General features: G+C 37.6%; 1 long non-coding RNA gene across 1 annotated transcript in view; it reads right to left on the reverse strand.

The window, feature by feature from the left end:
- The window catches only part of LOC138114891 (uncharacterized), a 70,745-nt gene extending 48,089 nt beyond the window's left edge, over positions 1-22,656 (reverse strand). The window contains exon 1 of the long non-coding RNA XR_011152868.1: positions 22,556-22,656. This is a non-coding gene — a long non-coding RNA (uncharacterized lncRNA). The remainder of the gene's footprint in view (positions 1-22,555) is intronic.
- Positions 22,657-22,921: the final 265 nt, after the last annotated feature.

Raw genomic sequence — 22,921 nt, forward strand, 5'->3', positions numbered from 1 at the left:
GACTCTGTGACTTCCTCTGCACCTTTGAAAAACTAAAACCAGGTTCTAAAACTTTCCCCATGCATAACCAATCCTACATCCATATAAGAAAGGGAAAAACATCAGGTGAATTTGAGGCCATTAAAAAAAAAAAATCAGTAAGGATGCATGGAAAGAGTCAGATGGAGCAGGTCCAAGGGTTGTGGTGCACTAGGCCAGCACAGAGTGCTCTTTCACATGAGTGGTGACAACACTGATCAGTCTCTGGACCATATTCTCCATATTTGGTATGAATTTATTATCTTTTAATATCACCTCTAAGATTTAAATGAATGCCCCAAATTATTTTAATGAAATTTCTGGTTTTCACTTCAATTATGTAATTATTTGACAATGTGATTTAAAACAAAGAGTTTTTTATTTCACTGTTAGTCTCACTCCCACTTTTGTCTTGTTTTAGAACATTCCTACTCAGCTTTCAGATTTCTTCAACAAAAGATGGTTTTCATCCCACAACCCTATTTGTTTAAGACAGCACTGATCTCATGTTTTCAGTGTGTTTTAAGTGGGCATAACAATTACCTGAAAATATTTCACCAAATAACTACTTTCAGGCGACAATATTATGTTAAGAATCAATTCTCCAAAACTCATTTTCTTTATACAAGGATGAAAATGCACTTAGGCATGGATTTCCTGTTCATGGCCCCAGCTGTAATTTCAGCTTTAATATAATTATTATTTCTGTGTTTACTAAGCCTTTAAAGTGCTTAGTACAGAGCCGTAAGTGCTTAGAAAACTTTGTAATAAAGTACAACCTAGGACAGTAATAACAGCTCTACTTAAAAGGTAGAGTTTAACAAAGGGGCATTGTTTTCTAAGTCATAGAAATAGAAAGATGCTTAAAGTAACTATGAACCTAGGAAGAAAAAGATTATGACACCGACCTGAAACAAAAAAAGGTAAAGAAGCAAACCATACATACCAGGAAATTGAGGATCAACTCAAGAGGGGAAAAAAAAAATCATATCAGCAGTAATTCTTTATTAAGTATAATTAATAATTTACTTATTTTTTTGTATCCCTTCATTATTAAAAAAGGCTTGATTATAGGGGTTGCACATTGCCCTGTTTTGTTTTTTCCTCCTTTAGCATTCACAGGAGTAAACATTAAATAAAAGACTGTATTTTTTCTTCAGACTAAGATTAGGAATTAATCTTTGTTCTAGACAATGGGGCATATTCCTCAGCTGCTTCAACATTATTCAGGCATAAAAGTTGCCACCCACTGACCAGCAGCCACAAAGACTGCCATTCTCCTACACTGCAGAGAAAGTTGCTTAGAGAATCATGGAATCATTGAGGTTGGAAAAGAGGTTTCAGGTCATCAAGTCAAGCCCATCACTGCCAAGTTCATCACTAAACCATGTCCACAAGTGCCACACCTACACCACTTTTAAATAACTCCAGGGATGGCGACTCAACCACTTCCCTGCGCAGCCTGTTCCAATGCTTGAAAACCCTTTTGAAATTTTCCCTAATACCCAATCTAAACCTCCCCTGGCAAAACTTGAGGCCATTTTCTCTTGTCCTATCATCTGTTACTTGCAAAAAGAGACAACCCCCCACCTCGACACAACCTTATTTTAGAAAGAAAAAAAATCGTACTCAAATGAGAAAAGATTCTGCAGTAGAAAGAGTATCAAGAAGTTAGCAATTTCAAAGTTAAATTTAACACAAAGTGATCCCAGGAGTTCACAATAGCAGCAGCTAAAATGTAGGTGGTGATTTTTTTGGTGCAGCAGTGGGTAGTGATTTTTAGTGCACTTTATATTTAAATGAGCTCAAAGTGTACGACTGAATTACCTAGATGGTTAGATGGTATCTAACCATCTCAAATAATTACACAAAAGGTATGTGATCTTCCATCTGACTAATGATCCCAAAATGTTTCTTCTAGAGGGAAGCTGGTGTGACATTGAGTAGGGGACAAATCACACAAATGAGGACAATCAGAAAGTTACTTTTGCTGCAGTCATAAATAATGTGAAAAATTTGATGCAGCTGCTCCACAGGGATTCTGTAATGCAAAGACAGAGAATTTTGATATCCCTTTGCCCTATCTCATGCTGCAAAAAAGCTTGCCAAGATATGTCAAATCAGTATTGACCTTTACAGATAAGCAACATACCATGGAACTTTGAGATGGATCTTGAGAATAACATACATGAAACATTTTGAAGGTTTAAAGTACCAAGTAATAGGGGTGGGGGAAGAGAGAGAGAGATTACAGTGAGCAAGATGCCAAAACTAATGACAAGGCAGAGTAGAGCACTGTTTGGAATTTTGTTGCCACAGCTAGAACCTGATAAAAAATTCCTACAAGATGGTAACTAGATCTTTGGTCTTCATAAGAAATGAAGACCATTCATCCTGTTTCTCAAGTTTATAGGCCAGGAAAGCACTTCAACAGAAAGGAAATGTGTTCTACACAAGTGTTTCAGATTAGAATCCTCAAAATCCATTGGTTACAGAAACATCATTACGTAGCAAAGGAAGGAACACAGTTTTTACATGGCATCTGAATATGTTATAACTCCATCCTGCAAAGGATCCACATCACTGGAATTCCAACTGTACTTCAAGTTTTCAATTTACTACTCAAAATGTTCACAGGACATCTCACTCTAATAATTAAGCATCAATTAAAATCTGCAGATGGCAAAATTTAATGATGCAACTAAGTAATTTTGGTTATTTCGCAAGCAGAAAATTAACACACATAGCTCTCAGGACAAATACACTAAAGATAAAGCCAGATTCTGTCTCTTCTCCTTTCTTCTTGTGTAGGTTTAGTTACACCTTTTGTCACTTTTATGAAATGAGGCCACTTTTCCCTCTTTGCTGTTTTCCCTGGAGCAGATATCGTAGCCTTCCCCCACTGCCAGCAGGCTTAAACTGTCATCCAGTCTGACAGCAGCACTTTAGCTACTGGCCTCTCCTTCCCATTTGCTCCTGGGGCCTCACTTGCTCTTCCTCTGATCCCAGGAGGCTCCAGTTCCTTGTAAAGACCAAACAGAAGAACAGGGATGAGTCATGAAAATGGGTAGATGACCACAAGAGAGAGACAAATTTAATATTGCATAAAGAAAAAAAAAAATAGGCAGCATTCAATGAAGACACATTTAGTATGGTCTGGTGGACAGAAACACATTAAAAATACAAATAAAAACCAGCCTAAAGTAGTCCTGTAGCAAACCCACAACTTTACAGCTAAGATAAAAGGAATGAGTAGCAATACATTTATAAAAGCTGACTCACAAAATAAACAGAAAGAGGGATGGCTTTTCAGAGAAGAACTGAGCAACAGGGGGTATTAGGATAAAACTAAATAAGTGTTGAGTTCATAATAAAATTACATTGCACAAGAAACTTTTTTTAGTGGCATGTTTACAGTGCTCTATTTAGACTGTACTACTGAATGCCTGTAATGTTGTAAAGGCAGAAAAAGCCAAAGAAAGTTGAAACAGCAAGCTAGTAGCAGCTCTTGAACATATGGCTCACAAAACAAAATTAAAAATATTTGTATTCTCCCTGAGGAAATCAAATTTAAAAGTGAACACAGCCCTGCATAAATACATGGGATCAATGAGTAGGCAAGTGTTTAATTGAATACTAGAAAGAAAGTGCAACAGATACAAGCTAACAAATATGGCACCATTTCCTTCAAAATTTTTCAGACTTATGCAGTTGAAAATTTAATCTGAAATATGTATTCCAAAACGCTTTTGCACTCACAGATAATAATATAATAATGGAATATATGTGTGTGCATATATAGGTTGCATATAAGTGCATATATATAAACACATGTACACATATAATGTCCCAATTTACAGATAAATTATTTTATACAAATAATTTGGACCATAGATTGCAACAGTGGTGAAATACTATGGAAAGAAAAATCCATATTCATACTAATTTCCAACAGCCATTTATAAGAACTTACAAGAAGTAGCATTCAAAAAATAGTTCATAGCACACGATCTGAATTGATCTTAAAATATCCTACCTGAACTATCAGATAGCTTTTAGTACTTCTGAACCTGTCAATAATAGGTTTTTGGATGATTCCCAAATTGAGACCACATACATTTATTAGAAGTAAATTATACAATGGCACAAGGTACTGCCAAGGTGTATTAGTAGTGATGCAAAATTGTAAACTATTTGGCCAGCTTGATCAAATCAAAGAAAGCTGCACCCTGCTGCAGGAAAAGCATCTCTTGAAAAACAGCGGAAGTTTTAACTCCCTGAAGATCTACTTTGTGTATGCTTGAGGGGCTCTTGCTACAAGAGAAAGTACTTTATAACTCCTAATTAGGTGAGGAAACACAAGATTGGAAAATTCAGTCCTAATTCAGAGCTACTTCCTGCATCTACTTCAAACAAGTTTTAAATTTCCTAGGAGTATTAGTTTAAAATAGTTTCATACAATAGGTTTCAGACACTTTCCCAAGGTGCTTCATATGACCAGTCCCAATTCCTTACTAATTACACCTGCACAGATATTAAAGTCTCCAGAAACTTTCCTCCCTCTTCTTCTGGCAATCCTGACCTTAGGCATTCAGAGTGCCAGCACACAAGCCCCAGTTCGATAAGAAGACGTGCTCAGTACTAATTCTGGCGAGCAGCAGCCACCTCCTGCCCCTTGTCACTGCTGCCTCCCTCCTGCTCCTCCTCTGCTCGGTGCTGTGCTAACACAGCCGCCGGCACAGCTGTCAGCCCGGGCCAGGGAATGAAATGGGATAAAAGAATAAAGGTGAGGAGAAGGAGGCTTTATTTTTAATCTAAATCAGTTCCCTGATCTGATTTGACGCACTTCACACCCTCGCAAGCAATTTTCAGGGACTTGGCAATAGAAGATATGGTCAGGGAAAGGTACTACTTAAACTGTCATTGTGGTATCAGGGAACTATATTCTCATTTGGTGCTTTAACCAGCTGACAGCTCGGGAAGAGAGTAAGCAAGATAGGAGATACACACGGACAACTCACTCCATCCCAGTATATTGCCACTTTGGCTAAATTCCCCTAAAAATACCCATTTTATTTTCTCACTTCTTACCGTCCTGAGACACCCTAAGCTTTCTAAGTTATCAGAGTGTCATATGGATTTAAAGTGAGATTACAACACTCAGCACATTCTTAACCACTCATTTAGGTAACACGACAAAAAATATCCACTACACACTTCAAGTTAAACAAAGGCTATATTAAAATGAAATTGATCTCAGAAACCTTGCATTATTTTGTCTTAAATACATAAAGAAATACTATTTGGCAACATCTCATCAATTTAATATTATTCTAATGATCTTAAGAACATCTCTCTCCCAATATAATAATTCATGGGGAAAATGCACTCTCTCCCTCATGCCGAGTGAAAGAAAGCTCTTTTCTCCTGGGTTCAAAACATTTGGTTGCTTTTTTGTAAATGCTCAAAGCCAGGCAGATTGTAACTCTGTGGATTATCTTTAATCAAATTTCAAAGTTGCAGTTGCAGCATTGTGACCTGGCATGAGGCTGTGAATGACTTGGGCTCACAGGCTGAACACCTGCAACAAGGAGTTTCTTGAGCAAGGCATTAACATTGTCAGAGTAGGTAGGGAAAGAAGGCTTTGAGCACAAGTGGCCACCTGAGCTCTCCCTCAGAATAGAAACAATTACCATCAGTAACCCTCTGTTTCAGAAACATCAGTGACTTAGGTCATCCCTGAAGCTGGCATTTTAGGTAATCCCTAACCTTTTGAATGTATATTGGTAACAATAACCTCTTTATATAATAATCCTTTATATTCCAATCTATTTTTTCCCACAGATACAATGGAGGAGGACTTACTTACAGTATACTTTCAGCCAAACTTCATCACTGTCAAGTGTAACACAGAAAGATTTTCTGGGGCTTTACAGTGAAAGAAATTATGTCTTTACATAATTTCTTTCACTGTAAAGCCCCAGAAAATCTTTCATCAACAAAATATTTTTTTAATGGCATCTCTGTGAATGCTAAGTCATCAAAATGGTACCTTGTTATCATTTTTATTGCTGTTATGGGTGTGCTAATGAAATATAAATTGAAACTGAGGAAATCTTTCTTTTCTTTTTATTTTGACTTGTCAAGGCCAAATACAGTACCTAAAGCCTCTATTTCAACTTTTCTATAAGTACTTTTCCATTTCCTCACTAACATATAGTTTTCTGATACTATTACTGACAGAAAATATGCAATTTTAGAAATAGTTCTGCTACACAACCTGACCTATGCAGCTATCACAGTTCAGGCAACAGGGAGCCACAGTTTCTGGCTGCTTACATGTCAGTGTTTAAGTTCTGGCCCAAGTCTAGCCCTTAGTACCTTTAAAATCAACGTCCCAACAGCTGCCATTAACATTAGAAATTTTAACGGGGGCACTTCAAATAAATAAATTCATTCTCCATTTTGAAAGTCACATCATACTTCCACAGGACCTCAAGTAACTTCTAGAAGAGAGGAAAAGGAAATGCCTTAAAAACTATATAGCACTTACCCCACCTGTGCTGTTGTTTTCTATCACAACAACTGGAGAAGGGAAGTTCCTGTACCAAAGTTCAGCACAGCAGACATTTGGCCCGTGGTGTGATTAGGTTATTCTATTTGAGTAATGGGCCTTGAAAACAGAACATTGTGTGCTACTGAGGGCCAAATCTTCAGATGGCACAACCTGGCATAATTCCACTGATTCAATGATATGAAACACAAACACCTTTGAGCAAAAGGTGTATCATTTTATGCTTGGAATGCACCACTCACATTTTACAAATTATTGAAATTCAGCTGGAGGAAAACTGCTTACAGCTGAAAACTGAGTCCTTCCAGGAAAACATGAAACCATCTCCTAAGTAAAGAGTCCAAATAGGAACTCATTTGAAAAATTAAACATCTTATAGACTATTCTGGCAACAATTTCTAGCAAGTTCAGTACTGAGATTGTCCTATGGCATTTTCTCACTTCATGATGGTGTTCACTGGTAATAGAACACCATAAATTCCTTTCCATTACATGTAAAGTTTGATGCTAAGCCATGTTTTCCTGAGTTCAGCTGTTACTTAGTATGGATATTTCTATATGACAGAAGATACTCATGAGGAATCATGTGTTGGGACACCAAAAAGGGGAGTAGGAGTAAATGGGAAATTTATTAATAGTGAATACCAAGCAACAAGGATAGGTTTTTTGACTTTCACAAAGCTAAAAATATAGGGGGGAATGGAAAAAAAAATAATACCGAAAGTCAGAATCACAAGAAAAAAATCCAGAAGCCCAAGTCTGTTAAGAAAAAACTAAATAATTGCTCATCTAATTCCAAACTGAGCAAGCTGTAAATGAATCCTGCAATAGGAAACTGATTAAGTGGTTAAAAAAACCAGGAGGGGGAAATTTTTCACAATTACCACTGGATGATTTCTCATTTTCCCATTTGCAGAAAACCAGGAGAATTTGAAATGAAATCCATAGGAATAAAACTATCATTTGCTCCCCAAACATATTCAGTTCTGACTGCCTGCTCTTATTAACCAGCTTGTCACCAGAAAATGTTCCTTATTAAATTGTACAAGTAATAAATTATTATTATAATAATGTTTCTCTGTTTCTCTTCATATTAATGTAACCAGACTGGCATTGTATTTGCTATACTTTGCAGTTTAAATGTAAACATTATCAATTATTTTCATTACAAAACTGATGTTTATGTTGCTAATTTGTTAATTCAATTTTCCGACCACCAGTTTTGCTCTTTCTCATGTAACCCAGGTGATAACACTCTGACAGATAAAACAATCTCTGCTACCAGGCTGTGGCCATACTAGAGTTAACATAAATTTCACACAGGAAAGTCAAATGGAGAGGCAGCAAATAGGAGAACATTTGAGACCAACAGAATTCGGAGCTTACTTCTATAATTTCAGAACATAGAGAGGGAAACGGTCTATCTTGCTAGAGCTAGCAATGTTTATTGTAAAATTGCTTTGAGATTAGTCATGTTAATGATCTGTAACACATTTTCAGCTCTCTACAAGAAAAGCTGGCAAAGTATGAAAGGAGAATGGAGACGAGGGAGACGATTACCCAGAGTGAGAACAGAACTGAGGGAAGTAAAGAAATTAATCAAATTTAACAATGAAGATATATGGTATCAAAACTGAGACAAAATTATAAATGTATTTATACTTTATGCTTTGAAATACTAATGGTGACAAATTAGAAACAGTACTTCAGGGTCCATTTCAGAACAATATTTTCATTCATTGTATTCCTCTTTTGTTTACATCAGAAACTCAGACCTTTTAATGGCTTCTGACCCACATCCTTCCATGGTACTTCCATACTAGATAAAATGGTTTAGGATTCAGAGAGGGAATACTGACATAACAGGAATTTCAGGAGGCATTACCTCTATAAAAGATACGATTCCTAGGGGGGGAGAAGAAGGAAACATGAAGAATATTTTGTTACAATTTCAGGAACCAGCATTCTCTTTGGAAAACAGCCACTTTTGCATGCTTAGAGATAATCCTTCTTTCTGTGCTCTGTCCAGAAATACCTGTTCGCTTTCCCGGGGTCTTTTTAAATATATTTTCCTGCTTAATAGCTTTACAGCACCTAAACAACCTTAATTTTCCGTTAGACAATATCTAAAGGAGAACATCAGGAGCAGAAAAGGTGGCTCAGTCTGTTCAGCTTGGAGAAGAGGAGACTGAGGGGAGACCTCATTGTGGTCTTCAACATTCTCACAAGAAGAAGAGCAGGGGGCAGGCACTGATCTCTTCTCTCTGTGACCAGTGACAGGACCCAAGGCAATGGCCTGGAGCTGTGTCAGAGGAGGTTTAAGTAGGATATCAGGAAAAAGCTCTTCACCCAGAGAGGGTGGTTGGGCACTGAACAGGCTCCCCAGGGCAGTGGTCACAGCACCAAAACTAAAAGGGTTCAAGAAGCGTTTGGACAATGCTCTCAGACACATGGTGTGACTCTTGGGTTGTCCTCTGCAGGGCCAGGAGTTCAGCTTCTATGAAACTCATGGGTCCTTTCCAGCTCAGGATATTCTACTATTCTATACAATATCTGTATACTAACAGGTGTGGAAACACATGGAATTGTTTGTTGGTGGTATTTTTCTTCTTGGCTTGTTTTTCTTAAAAAAATATCTTTTTCATCTTTCCTAACCACCACCACATAGCATTAGAGTAAGATAAAGAATATTTAAACATCTATGCACATAATTTTTACATCTGTTTCCTAAACGTTCAAGTTCAGAAGTGCTTGAATTTGAGTTGGTCACAATATTCCTGAAATGATCCACATCATTGATATAATGACATAACGTAACAGCAAACAAATCTCTAAACTTGCTTTTTAAAAAGACATAGCTATAGTCAACAGCAAATCCCCAAAAGCATGTTGCCACACATTATTTCTGTTGATTTGAAGACGTATAATATCAGGAAAACATATTTTGCAAATGGTGAGATGCAAGGGCTATCTTAGTCTGCGTTGGGAAAGGACATATTACAAGTAGTACTTCATGAAAATCTCAAAGCAGAGAATTCTTTCCCTGATCCTGATAAAAACAAGAATAATAATTAAGGATTCCAGAAAATGTTATTATACTAGTAATAAAGAACAATAGGGAAAGAATGAAAATAGACTCTATATCAAAAATTTATGCTATATTTCTAATTTTAGAGAACATTCAAAATCATATTTTGATCAACAAAAAGTAACCTTTTGAAGCTGGTAGTTTTTTTAAAGAAATAGCTTGTTTAAATGCTTTCAGTTCATGATTAATCATTTAGACTGTAAATGATCAATACTCACTTTATCATATCTAACCATTTTCAGAAAGTGGTAATATGTTTTTCTGATTCTTCTAAAATAATAAGCAGAAGAATCTCAATTTAAAACTGGGATCTCTGCCCATTCCATATTTTGTAATGTTTGACTCCTACTTTGCCCATTGTTGTACAGAACCAAGACCAGACAAAAGTTTCTAATCCAAGAAGCTCGAAGTGCTTTATTAGAGTAGGGGAGTAAAGCATCATCATTCACATTCCAGAGAAGACAAGCCTTTGTCACAGGGAGATTTTTAAATCAATTGCCTGAGGTCACAAGTTGAGTCACTTTCACAGCCCTTTTTAAAAGTTAAAACTAAATCCCCCATTATTGCAATTTGAATGAGCAAACACGCTTAGCATACTTTAATAGCAAATTTTTGCTTCAAATACTAGAGATGCTATTTGCAACACACCTGGAAAAAGACTGTAGCTCTTGATGATAGTTAATAAATTGTGCTTCCAGGAGCAGCACACTAAGATGCAATCTGGTTCACTGCTTTTCTTGTGAATTTAAACAGGAAGACACTTTTGTGCCAGTGCTCTGATGATTGCGTGCCACGGAACCAGAAGTTCACTATTTCACAGCCTGCCTGCTGCAACAACTCTGCTCAAATTTTCACATTTCCATCACAAGTTCTTTGTCACAGACTTGTGTGGGTGCAGGGGACTCGCAGGCCTCATAAAAACAGAGCAGCATTTCCTGTCACTGCCTGCATCTTCAGACTTTTGATCTCTGTGTATTTCTTGTACCATCTTTACAAGTTCCAAAGGGCATCTGTTGATTCTGCATTGCACTCTTTAAAAAAATGGACTTTTAAATGAAGATGGCAACTTTGAGCCACTACATCTGTCTGTGAAAAAAATAATATATCCTACTCTTCTCTGTGAAGGTTTGGTCTGTATGAAGGTAGCAGCCAAGAAATCTGTAATTTTTCATGCATTGCAGCAGATCTTCTTAGCACTGTTATTTACATACTATTCATTTGTTATGTTTGGCCATCTGTTTGTGGGTGAAATACTGTAGGCATATTTCATTTTCTTTTGACTTTGCTTAAAAAGCTTACCAAAATCTTGTATTTTTTTTCCCCTCCTCGTAAATGCTCTATGCTCTTTTCATCCTGTTGGGGAAATGCTATATAATGATAATCCAAGATACTCAAATTACCCTCACTGAAGTATCATTTGTGGGTTTCTTTAGGATCTGAATCACTGAATGCATGATTCTAAGTACTCCTTTCACTCTAGAGACTTTATTTTTACACTTATACAGTTAAATGGAAAGCATGGTTTCACATAGCTTAACTCTGTATTCCTCTATTTAAAATCCTCTAAACAATGCCAACAATTTTGAACCAGTTAGTACCTTTTAACAGCAGCTCAAGATTGGTAAAAAAAATACACATCAGACAAGGACAATGTAAAAACCTACATTTCACTTCAAATTCAACTAGAAGAAGACCTGCTATACTAATACCCTGGAAGCAATACCATGCATAAATCCCTTAACAGCAGCCACTTTGAACAGAATAGCTGATCTGAAATGCCCTGCGATTTAAACCCAAGTCCTACACAAAGTAATCCTCAAACAACTGAATCCTATTTAACTTCTCAAAACATCTGAATTTGAATTTAAGAAAAGCAAGCATTTTTAGAAGCCTACTTTAAATGCACATTTAACCTTAATCTCTTTTTCTGACTCTTTCTTGGAGCAAACCACCTGTACATCCATCTCAATTATGTGTTCATGTATATACATATATTTGAATGTATAATGTATGCAGCTTGCTAAGGACAGATTCAAATGAGAATTTTCCTCAGTTCCACGACAACTCTAAATTTCTGATCACAGTTTGGACAGCAACATGCTGTATCTCTGCTCTATGCTTTTTTCAGCTGGTAAGCAGGAAATATTTCTTTGGCATTCTTTTCTTTCCCAATACAAGAAAATTACAAGAAATCAAAACCAACCAAACAAAAAAGCAAACAAAGTTAAGTAAATCCCATTTCCCACCAGGTCCCAAACACACAATTTCACAATTCACACTGAGAGAACATTGGATAGACACACAAGAAGAAACAATATATAACAAGGCGTACCACTGTCATATCAACACTTAGGCCTATTGTTATGGTACTCATTTGCAAACAAGGGTTGGGTTGGTGCAGATTTGTGTGTGAAAAGTCACGATTCAGATTACTCCCCTCAGGACTGACATGAAAGGAAATTTAATCTTTTTATTCGTCTATCAGCATTCCAAACATATGAGAGTACGACTTTACTACATTCATTTCTAGAGCTGAATATCAAGAAAGCAGCTCAAGAAGCTTTCTTTTATTTTATTGGCCTTGTATCCATGGCTATATTTTTCCTGTCAGCCTAAATCCATGACTGGGGATGAGGACAATATGCTGTAGCTTACCTCATATCATGTCAGGAGAGGACCCAGTGAAGCTGTCAACTCCATATCAGAGAATTTATTAATTGTGTCAGAGGCATTGACTCGACCCTCAAGCATGCTTGACATGCTGTCATGGGTTAGCAAAGCACAGTCCCGGAAGTGATGTTCTTGCAAAGGGGTTCTTACAGCTCCTCTGTGACCTGACAGAACCTATCAGCTGGCCAGTTTGAATATGGACAATTCTTTAAGCCACTTAAAATTGTGACCACCTCTGTGATCCACACTTAAGAATAGACACACCCTGGGCAGAGCCCTCTCTTGTTTCTGGTGCTGGGACAGGTGGCTGCGGGCCCCGTGCGGGGGCCAGCGGGCCCAGCCCAGGCCCTGCTCGGGCCAGGCCGGGCCGGGCCACGGCCATCCTGGAGCCGATGGGCCCTGTTCCACCTGTGGAACCACCCCACGCCCCCACCCCCCACCCCCAGCCCTGCTGTGGGCAGCTGGAGCAGCCCGGCTCCCCCTCTTCATGTGCAGCCAAGATTCAGCTGAAGCTGCTCCGCTGCCCAGCAAAGATCATGTGAGCAACAGCGATAAGCGAAATTCCAGCTGCAAGGCCTGGGTGAGGTTAACCCTTTTAGTGCTGTGAAGAGCTGAAAACCTGGGGGAGGAGAAAGAGGAGATGCTTAAAGCTGAAATTTTGTTGTAAAGCTATGATATATCGGAGTACCTGTTGTAATTTCATGAAGGCATGAGGGGGTGGAGAGTTCAACTTGTACTTGTGAGCAAAAGCACCTGCGCTGAGATAGGCAGATGCTGATGCAGCTGTAATTTGATGAGAAGTTTGAACAGGGAGAGATGGAAGCCATGAGGACTCTTACTCCACACGGAAAGGGGAAGACCTCAATTCCTAGAGATGTTCCCAGAGATAGTCCTAGAGATGAAGATGAGGAAGACCCTTTGCTCCCAGGGAAGGAGGAGGGCCTTTGTTCTCTGAGATGAAATGCTCCCAGAGATGGGTGAAGAGAACTTTTGTTTCTGAACGGCTCAGCCTTAAAATTGTACCCCAGTAATTCAAGAGTGGACCCTCGAAAGCAGTTGTGGGAAAAGCTGCAAGTTGTGGGAAGGGACTCACATGTGAGCAAAGAACCAACCCGGGCGGCTGGCTTGTTGTGATAATGTGTTCATAGCATGGGCAAGAGAGACTCCTCTTCCTAAATGGACTGAACAAGGTTATTATGGAAGTGGTAAACAGACTGAACATCTCAAAAGTTGTCTTTTTACATTGTCAGTGGGAGAAGGAAGAAAGGTGGGGGGAGGAGAAGTGTTCTGAAGTTGTGGTATGATTTTTTTTTTTTTTTCTGTCTTTCTTCTTTTAGGTCTGTTAATAAACTTCTTTATATTCTTTCAAGTTTGGTGCCTTCTTTACTTTTCTCCTAATTCTTATCTCACAGAAGGTAAACAGTAATGAGTATTTTGGACCAAACCACTACACATGCCAGTGATGGTAAAAAGGACCCTTCTATCATTCCAGTTCAAAGCCTAGCATCCTTACTGAGCCACACGAAAAAGCAGAAAAAGTAAAGGCGAACATCCGCTTCTCTCAGCTTTACTACAGCTTTACTACACAGAACGTAATTTCCACAAAGGGCAAGGAGGAAAGGTTGAAAATGACATCTTCTAAGGGGCTCCAAGCAGATTCACCAGCAACTACCCCTCAGAGATCTCAGTGCCTGTGGAAGGTCACATCTATGCTCAGTGTCTCCATATCTTTAGCAGAGCACTTGCAACTTAAAAAGTGGAAAAAATTTTTAAAAAATGGTTCAGTACTTGGTCTAACAGTAACAAAGTAAACTCCTTTTAGCTTTCCATCTCCTCAGCTGCTTCTCACTATTTGATGGCACTCTGTCTTCCTACTAAGTAGGAATAAAACCAGTTATTCCTCCCCTGGCTGGTTTTCAAAGACTTAAACACCTAAGTTTCTTTAAAAAGGTTTGTTGATAGTGATAACTTTGCAGTGATGACACACTGCTATTGTATCATTTTATTTGTATCATACTGATGTCTATTCAAGCCCTAAGAAAATCTGTTGTGAATCTTGTAAAGTTATTTCTATGGAACAACATTTAAAGCAAAATCAATAAATAATGTGACCCGAAGATACAGTGAGCTGCTCACACTATGTTATTTCTAGTACAAGTCTCCTCTAGGCTCATAAACTTCCTGTCACTTGTCCAGTAAGCTTCAATACAAATTTGAATGATTCAGCTCGACACACTGGGACAAGTGAACTTAAAAGTAAACAGTGAGAAACAGTCCTATGACGTGATAGGAATTCTGATTTGTTTCAAGTATTGGAGCCATTGAAACAGCCAAAATGAAAGTGACATTCAGAGCATAGTGTATTTCTACATGGGATTTTAAAATGTTTCAGAAGATAACTTTCTTCCCCTCTGGTAGCTCCTAGTTTTAATTCAGCCACTTACTCCATTTTCATGATATCAAAGCTTTTTTCCCTTTTCTTTTGTATACCAGGCTATTAAAATACCCTACGGCACACAGAGGGACATAGAATAATAGTAATGATTAAAATTATTTGAAAAAATAACAGAGAATAAGGGAAACATGACTTTCATTTCTTCTTGCTCTCTGTTTCCTTGCATTTCATTGGCTGTGAAGCAAAGTGCATTTGAACTTTACAGGGGGGAAAGAAAACCAGAACAATTCCTCTCTGAAAAGGCTACTGGATGAGGATTCACAATTTCTCATTTTTTCTTGTTCCTATGATTACACCTGGACAAGAACACCACAAAATAAAACACGATCTTAGTCATCTACATTGCATGGCTATGAGAAAGAAGCAAAAGGAATGAAAGAGAGGAATGAAGCGTTATTCAGTAAATGTAGGACCTTATAATTAATATAGTGATGTCTCATCAACATCACTGAGCTGATCAATATCACAATCAATATTCTCACTTGCAACTTCATGGGTATTTAAGGAGAACAACTCATCACACACTTAAACCCCCCACCAGCCCTTCTTCTATAAATCATGCTTTGCACTAAGGCAAATAACAAAAGCTTATCTGACCAACTTTTCCAATGTTTACCTAAAGGAAATTAGCTTCCATCACTTAAAGTAATTCAACATCAGAAGCAAAAATCTTCCAGCTCTGCTGAATAAGGAAAAAGAAATCTTTCAACTTCAAGAGCTGTATTTTACTCACCAGAATAACTGTTTCCTCCAGTTCTTGTTGAAAAACTCCCTCAAGTTCTTAACTTGTACATCCAAGGAACGTGTCTGAGGGTTTTTTCCAAATCATCATTTGATATACCCCACAGACTGACAAGCAAAATTGTAAGCAGTATCTGAACACTAATACTCACTTGCTGATGAGCCACAGATGCCAAAGAAGCAGCAGTAGATACCAAAGTAGTGACCCTCTCTTATTTCTCTCTGAAGACTCTCAGTTATTTCTTTAGCACTCATTATCATTATTCCACTGTCTTATATTTCTGTATGCAAAACTATTCCAATATAATCTTGTATTATGATCTCTTCCTATCCATAGAGAAACTGGTTTTGATGGGAGTCTGTTTTACAAACAGAACTAGTTGTCCAATGAAATTGGTTATTTGCATGCTTTAATATTCACTGAAATGATGACAAACACTTGGAAAAAGAACAGACATAACAAACTCTTCCCTGTGGAAATCCAGCTTTCTACCATGTGAGGCAAAACACACTCCTCAGCTATTTTAGCACACGGGATATGTTGAACGACTCTGATTCAATTGCAGAGACAGTGGCATTGTGTGCTGGTCAATTTACTACAGTGCTCCATCGCTGTCCTCCTCGACCCATAGATACATAGACTCATAAAAAAAGAAACTACATTTGAAAGAAGAACGCCGTTCCTTGAAAGGTCAAGAATGTATTACACACACTCCGAGCACACATCATAAAGCAACACAACACCACGCTTGTTCTTTCAATTGTACTCGAAACCATTCATTTTCTTGTTATAAAGAAAATATTGCAGACCTATCTGAACAGTTTTTGTGGCGTACCAAATTTGACAGAGTGTGACATAGCAAAAGGATATGCAGGTGTCTCCCCTATATATCTACATCAACATTTGATTAATTTCATCATGAACTGGTGATAAAATATGCAGGTTTTGTTATACTTCTGAGAAGTTCCTGGCTTTTTTTTAAGCATACTTACACATGAAGACACACACATTAAACACTTTACATTAACCTGGAACTGACTGATAAAGCATACTTTGGTTAATAATTCTACTGAAAAATGAGTTGGCAATTATGCCAAATTCAAACATTTTTGTCTGAGAACAAACATCGGGAAGGGTTAGAATAAGTAATTTATTTTGTTTCCAAAAAAATTCAAATGTTATAGCAATATTCAGGGAACAGCCTTTTCTAGCTTACATCTCTTTCCTGTTCCCTTTTCTGCCCTTCACTTTAGGGAAGTCCTGTGGCTAGGATACTCACATGAATCCTAGCTTTGATCTTTTTTGGCCTTGGCATAGAAGGTAACCTTTAATTGTCCAAAGGTTGTTCCAAATGTCCACGAGAGCAGGCCTCCCTTTGAAGAAATTCCATTTCATAAAAATTTATTTAAAATGTACTAGACCAAAAACCAGAAGAAAAAAGTATGGAACCGTGTGATTACATTGTGGAGGACTACAATTTGTCCTAATACTTGATGGACTTTGTGAGAGTCATCTAACTCCCTTTACTCATATGATTTTATGTTTGTACTAAAATGTCCAGGAAAAGTTGTAGATTTCTTAAATAAATCTGAAAAAGGATTGGCTTCAGGCAGACTCTAATCAATTCATTTTCAGGTGAGTTTCTAAACAAAGAAAATATTAGTTGTTGTAGTCCAATGTAAAACCATATGTTAATCCCTAAAACAGAAATACCAAGTTGCCCAATTCAACAGTCAAAAGCTTTGAGTATTAACAAGGAGGTGAGAAGAAAGAGCGCAGGAAGTCAAAGAGGAGTGAGAGGAATATGAAAAGACACAAAAGACTCCTTAAAATATACAGCAGTGCACTTCATTCCCTCCAAGAAAGGAAAAATACATGAATGCATAATAAAAATAAGCATTACTTTGACTAGAACAAAGTGAGAAGACTGGGAGTTTCTGTTCTCCCTAATTTACAGTTCAGGAATGCATACTGAGAGAAAGAACATCAGTTTCAAACTTACAATCAAGGGTGGGGGCTTTTGTTGGTTTGTTGGGGTTTTTTACCAGATAGGACATACTGCTGAAGGATATTACTGAAACAGGAGAATTTTGCACATTTAACAACAATGTAAATTGAACAGCAACAATTAATAACAACAAATCCTTCTAGAAGTCTTACAAATTCAAATTGAGAGCCTAAAACATTAGATCCCCAATTCTGCTACTTGTTCACTGACTTATATTTCTAGTTGCAAATAGAAATACAAGAAGAGAAAGGACCACAGTAAACAAGCTTGGAAGCCACAGCCTAAAATAAATATTAATAAATGTAATTGAAGATCAATATAGATTATAACAGGAAAGTAAGTGCTGAATATTATAAATTTTCTGGTTCTTCTTTGATGCTTCTAAAGATTGTTATATCCAGAGACAGATTATTAAGCCATTACCAGGACTGAAAGAATGTCTCAAAACACTGTCAAAGAAGGAAGTTCCCATAAGTTAATCCACCACAACCGGCACAGATGGCAAACAGGAAGGCATTAATTCCAGGCCTAAATGAAGGTGAAGGTTTGGAATGAGCACACTAGACAAAAATCAACTGAGGGAACTTATGACAAGTGCAGATGGCAACAACAGGAAGATGCTGGGCCTGTAAAAAAGTGGTACCTCAGAAGACTACTTGGAGACACCACCAAGAAGACCAGAAGAAGGACCAGTGAGACACCACAGGAACCCATGTGGTGGTGACTATCTTTCCACTTAATCTCTCTGTCATTTACTCTTAAATAAAATCTGTACTATTGATTCTGGCATACGATCTCATTTGCATCTTAATTCGGGCAGAGGCATCTTTTAATACTCAGATCCTAACAATCAAGAAGATCAAAGTGTGAAGCAGTATGATTTTGCAATAAATTTAGAGATTAATCATACAACCACCTACCCATCTCGCTCTGTATTCTGTACTGGCTCTGCAAGAGCACATCTAGAGAAAAAAAAACATACACCCAGATGACTGTAGCTTGGGATCATGGACACACAAGAGTAGCTCTCAATAGCTCTTCTAATAGCTTGTAAACAATGGGTGCTATAAAGGGTGACAAGAGTTAAGTAGTTTCCATGAGAAATATTACTGAATATTAATCATGAGGCATGGGGTGAGACAAATGCTAAGGATGCTGTTCCAGATCTGCTGACTTTGAATGCCAAGATGTAGCCATAATCTGTACAACTTTGATATATGGAGAGACATTATATATATATATATATAAAAACTAGTATTATTATTATGTTCTTACAGTATGTTTCCCTGGGAGCTTCATACTACTGAGAATTTTGGGCTTTGTTTCTCCTGAAAAGAAGAAGAAATCCAGTGGTCATTCTTTTCAGCTGCCAAATTTTCTGTCATCTCCTCTGTGATAACCAAGAAGTCACTCCCTGCAGGTATTCTCTCCCTCTGTATTGAAACCAGCCATCTTTTTGCTTCTAGCTGCTGCTGAAGTAGAGCCCAGCAGTGATGCACATTTTTAGGTGTCATCATTTGGTAGCCAGAAGAATACAGCATGGAAATGAATGGGTTGTTAGAATATACAAAGGTTGCAGTTTTCAGGCCTTACTGCTGAATCCTAACAAAGTACATCACTCGGCTGCCGGTTCATGCTTTCAAGTTATTCTTTGCATTTTTATCAAACAGAAAGTTACTTTCCCATTAAATGAACGCTGAAGCTCTGGTGCACAAATCATCTGAGTTAAAGAAACCGTTTTTTTCTTCCTACTGTATATTCCATCCTGTTCATGGCCTACTGGCATTTTTCAAGAGCTTTTATTCCACTGTTTTGTCAATTTTGCTTTTAACATTGCTCGTATAACACCTCTCTTCTGCATTTGCTAGCAAAGTCAGTTAATTTTCCATATTGGCATCAGTAAGCCCTGATTCAATGGAGACTACAGCCCTATGCTTTTGAACTGAAGGGTACAGCCTGTTTGTCCTGTGCTCAGACCCTTTGCTGACCCTTACTCAGTGCTTGGAAGGCACAGTGGGATAAAGCAGGTGGAAGGGAGTTTTCCCTGCACTATCAACTGCACAGGCAGTACTCTGAGGCCTTCTCTCTGCTAGAAAGCCACCTCAGTTAAGCCAGGCTGGTGCAGTCAATACAGCAGCACCTGCACTGTTTGGTAATCTCTCACACCTAGAATTCTGACATTAATCTGCTTCACTCATTGCCTCTGTTGCACCTGAAGAGCTGCATTGAACATGAGCTTCTGTACAGTGACCCTCCCAGTGTAGATGCAAACAGGATCACCTTTCTATGGATACATCATTCCTATAAAAGAAAACATAAAATATTCTGGTACCTTTATACAGATGGTCCCCCATGTTCCCACACGTGAGTCATGCCAGTGTGGGCATCATTCATAAAGGACAATCTGTCCTATTCTGGCATCTCTTGACAAACTCAACAAAGACACTGTGAAGCAACAATTAAAGTTGCACCCTCTCTTGCATATAAAAGTGCACAATTGCTGCTGCCTTTTAATTCAACTGCTGCGTTGACACTGTCCATTCATTACCAAATCTAAATCACACTGGTTTTTGTATTGAAAAACAGCTTTGAGATTTAATTTATACTTTACTTGTTGTCACCTGCCAATTACCCTCAAAATAGTTTTTTCTCTGACCTTATTGAAAATCTTTAAAGCCACATATTATGTTATGTATTACACTATTTACAAAACATCTGTCCTACATTTGACTGAAAGACCTTGCAAATTACTTGAAGTTTTGTTCATTCAAAACTAATCTTCTAACTCAAAGCCTGTCAGTACAGTGCATTGCCTCGTAGCTTTGTTTGTATGCTGTTTGACAAAATGATCATAATAATTTTTGATGCCAAACAAAGGAAACATTTTGAATAACATATCTTCAAGTGTCTGGTAAAACAAAAGCCATCCTTTCAGTCTCTGAAGAATATTAATAAATATTCAGCTGTGCTATAACTAAATGCCATCTATGTTAGACTGGACATATTTTTGATAGCTCAGAATCAGCCTAGAGAACTAATGCTATTTATTTTTTATCTTCCTGACAGAACGTCTTATTTGATTTTCCTGCACAGCATACAGTACCCAAACCTCATCTTTGCAATAAAAGCAAACTCTGCTTATTCACCTTTTCTCTGGAATACTACGTAGACATTCATACATAGAAAATTAAATATTTTTGTCTTCTCTCAGTCTAAGAATTTGTTCCCTTATAAATTAGAATATTTATTGTATTTTCACTCAAAATACATAGGGTATCACTTTATTCACTATTCCACTATTCTGTGTTTAATATGAAAAGAGGTCAATCTTCTTGTTTATATCACTTCCACCAGACATTTTAGCTACACTGAACAGAAGCAGAATATTTATGAACATTTGAGATGCTTCATAAGTTTCATAAAATGTGGTAAAATATACTAATTTTTAATCCAGTTTAGTACTATAGGACACTAATCCATATGCTGCTGTTTCCTTCTTCTTGGTTCGTTCCACTGGATGAATTTCAGCACATTTACAGATTTCTGCAGAGGTAAAGGCAGGTGGCAACTGCTGCAGAGAAATCAAAAAAGAAAAAATTGGAGGCAGCTACCAAGATTTGCCTGTTTTTTAGTGCTGAGTGCTTCTGCTGCCTGATTGCTATAGAGACTAAGGAGCTGTTATTAGCATCTGTGGGCAGGCAGAAACAGAAGGGAGAAAAGCATCCCCAGCTAAGAATGACGACTTCTGTTCCAAAAGAAGGAAGGATGAAAAGACCAATGGCTGTAGGGCAAAACAAAACAAAAACCAAAAAAAAACCAAAACAAACAAACAGGCAAGAAAAAAAAAAAAAAAAAAAAAAAGAAAAAAAGAGGAGGACAAAAAGCTGAGTGAGAAGAGTGAATTTGACAGAAGTTGTGCCCATGGAGAGCCATATGGTAAACCTTGACACTCCCTCAGGCTTAATGGCATTTTCTAGTGCAGTGCATGCTCTCTGCCACACGAAGATGCCTCACAGACATGCAGTCTCTGATCAATGCCATATCCTTATTTCCTCACGTTCCCAGTACAGTCCCTTCCTACCAAGCCACTGATCAGTTAATAACTATGGGTTATTTTGCAAAAAATCATAACAAATGTTCAAAATTCAGAACCAGCAAAAGTAAATTTGCAATAATTATGGACTACTATGGAGATTTTCTAAAAATCTCTACAACTGCTGTTACTGCAAACAGCCTGGTATTTGGACTGTTTTTAATCATTGCTATTTTACACTGCCTATGGATTACAAACTGTATAGGATCAATGGAACATAGCCATAACCGGTCATAACAGGATTCAAGGCTGGATCTCCTAGATGATAGCATATGACAGCTAAAACATTAAATAATACTTTTTAATGAATGAAAAAAACCAAAGTAAAACAAAACAACAACAACAACAACAAAAACCCAAACCACCAAACCAGAAGTTGGGTTTCCTATGTTTCTTGGTTGCATATACAATCAAAGGCACTTCAGTGGTACACATGAAGCAAAAACCCCTGGGGAATAATAAATAAATACGTATTCCAGAAAAAGCTCAAAGATACCTAAAAGTATGTTTGCTATAAGTCATAAAGTCCACCTGTTCATAGATTTTCATACATTTGTATAAAGGGGGAGGTATTGTAATTTTTTCTGTTTCTCTAGTTTTCATCTGAGATCAAATGCATGGAATTTCAAGGATGGCCTTTTTTACATGGGTTTGTGCTTTTTCAGACACCCCCAGGAGCACTTCCCTGTTACAGAAAATCATTGGATTTCTGTGGCTATTAAAGATTGTGTCACTGCTGACAACATGAGGAATTCGTGCAAAGAAAACAACACAGACCTGGTTATACTTCACTGTTTTCTGGTACAACCTAAAGTAACAAGAAAGTTGTTTTCCAAATCGTAATTTGAAATTTCTGTTGGTTAAAATTTAGAACTTCAATAGTGCTTTATGATTTTTAGTTTTGCACCTTCTATGCAGCATTTTCCGTGATGTCCAGCCTAAAGATTTTGTTTTTATGTTTTCAATTCAGCAGCGGTCAGGAGCACCCAACAGGTGAGGGATTCACATACAGGCAGTACTGTAAAGAGGTGAAGAAAAATATTTTTTAACCATCTCTCAAAGGGTCAGTAAAATGTGAAACCAGACACATGCTTCTCTGTACAGAATGCTAACACACAGCACAGATAACGTTAGCACAAAATCATACAGGGACACCTTTCCAGTCTGGTTTTACTGAAGAATAGTTCTGAATGAGAGATTATAACCACCTGCATTTCTCTTAAATGGTAAAACCAAACCCTAATAGGATGTCCAGAACATCATAGGAAATATT

The sequence above is a fragment of the Aphelocoma coerulescens genome, chromosome 1 (assembly GCF_041296385.1).
Source record: "Aphelocoma coerulescens isolate FSJ_1873_10779 chromosome 1, UR_Acoe_1.0, whole genome shotgun sequence".
Classification (NCBI taxonomy): domain Eukaryota; kingdom Metazoa; phylum Chordata; class Aves; order Passeriformes; family Corvidae; genus Aphelocoma; species Aphelocoma coerulescens.